This window comes from Pyrgilauda ruficollis, unplaced genomic scaffold (genome assembly GCF_017590135.1).
Source record: "Pyrgilauda ruficollis isolate IOZ18807 unplaced genomic scaffold, ASM1759013v1 scaffold104, whole genome shotgun sequence".
Classification (NCBI taxonomy): Eukaryota; Metazoa; Chordata; class Aves; order Passeriformes; family Passeridae; genus Pyrgilauda; species Pyrgilauda ruficollis.
The window spans coordinates 1,048,274-1,049,866 of NW_024508545.1; the positions used below are offsets into that span (position 1 = coordinate 1,048,274).

General features: G+C 50.1%; 1 protein-coding gene across 2 annotated transcripts in view; it reads left to right on the top strand.

The window, feature by feature from the left end:
* Positions 1–599: 599 nt before the first annotated feature.
* SETBP1 (SET binding protein 1) overlaps positions 600–1,593 on the top strand; it is a 267,152-nt gene continuing 266,158 nt past the window's right edge. For both annotated transcript variants that reach the window (XM_041469580.1, XM_041469590.1), the window contains exon 1: positions 600–1,100. The gene's annotated coding sequence lies outside the window, so the exon portion shown is untranslated. The remainder of the gene's footprint in view (positions 1,101–1,593) is intronic.

Genomic DNA, 1,593 nt, shown 5'->3' on the forward strand with positions numbered 1-1,593 from the left:
AGGAGCAGGGGGTGTTTTCCCTCCGCCTTCCCTTCGCCCTCCCCCGGCCGGGCGCGGGGGGAGCGGGGAGCGGAGCGGGGCGGGCGGCCGCAGCCCCGCAGCCCGCCGGAGCTCCGGCACCCGCTCCGGAGCCCAGGAAGAGCAGGGATAAAGGGAAGCTTCCTCGCCGCCGCCAAGCAGCCCTTTTCTCCTGGCGGGGCTTTGCTCTTTTTTCTTTCTTTTATTCTTTTTTTCTTCTGCTTTTTTTTTTTCCCCCTCCTCCTTTTTCCTTTTCTTCTTCTTCTTCTTTTTCTTCTTTTTTTTCCTTTCTTTTTTTTTTTTTTTTAATAATATTTTTGAAACTCCTCTCCGGGAAAAGCAAAAGCGAAAAAGCTTCCCCGCAACCTCGCCCCCCTGCAAAAAGGCTCCCAACCAACCAACAACAACAAGCAGAGAGCAAAAGAGCCCCGGCTCCAAAAAAAATTTTTAAAAGAAGGAAAAGGAGAAGCGAGAGAGCTGGAGACCAGCTCCATCGATTTCAAATCCAGGATTTTATCCAGTGCATTGAGGGGCTTCTTTTTTTTTTTTTTTTNCCTTTCCCCCTTCTCCTCCTACTCACCCCCCTTTTTTCCTTTTCATTTTATTTTGGATCCTGCTAAAATTAGCCGGGACTGCTCTGGGTGTTGCGTGTTAATTTGATTTACTCCGGGATTCCGGCTTTCCAAGACGCCATTTTCCCCCCTCTCTCGCTCTATCTCGTTCTATTTATCCCTCTCTATCTATCTTTTATCTCTCGAGCTGTGTCTCCGTCTGTCTGTCCGTCCATCTCCCTCTCCCCGGTGCCTTCCTCCTCCCCCCGCCCTCCTCCCTCTGCGCTCTGCGTGCGCTGCGCGGCCGGGCGCTCCCCTCATCCCCATCTGACAGATGAACACCGCCATGGGTTTGCCGCAACACAAGCAAAAGCACCTTTGGGGGCTGTGGCGAGGGATTGAAACCGGGATCTAAAAGAGAAGAGACAAGAAGGGGGGAAATCCGAGGAGGAGGAGGAGGAGGAGGAGGAGGAAGAAAGAAGAAGAAGAGGAAGCTGCTAAGAAGCCCCCGCTGCCGTTTTGGGGATATGGGTTAGTAAATGCGGGGGAAAAAAAAAAAAAAAATTCTGAGGCATCGAGGAAAGGTCTGCCTTGATGATCGGAATTGCAGGAGAATCGTATGCCTCTCTCCTGTTCCTTCACCCCCCCTTCTTTTTTTTTTTTTTTTTTTTTCATTTTCTCCCCCTTATGCATGCAAAAGTTAATGTCGTCTTTTTTTTTTTCTTCTTTTTTTTTTATTTTTTCTTTTCCCCTCCTCTCTGTTGTGACTTTACAATGGCGCGGAAAAGGGTTTTATTTCTTTTTTGAGAGGGGGGGAATATTTCTCCTCTGTGCATTCCATGCGAACACTCCTCCCCATCCCCTCCGACCCCTTCCCTCCCCATGCTTTGTGCCTGTTTAGGAGCATGTGTGCGTGTCTGTGTGTGGTTGTCGTGGGGCGGGGGGTACCGCTGGTGTGTGTAAGATCGGGAAGGGGCTGGAATTTTTTTCAGGAGTTTGAATAATGTATTTATTTCCCCCCCCC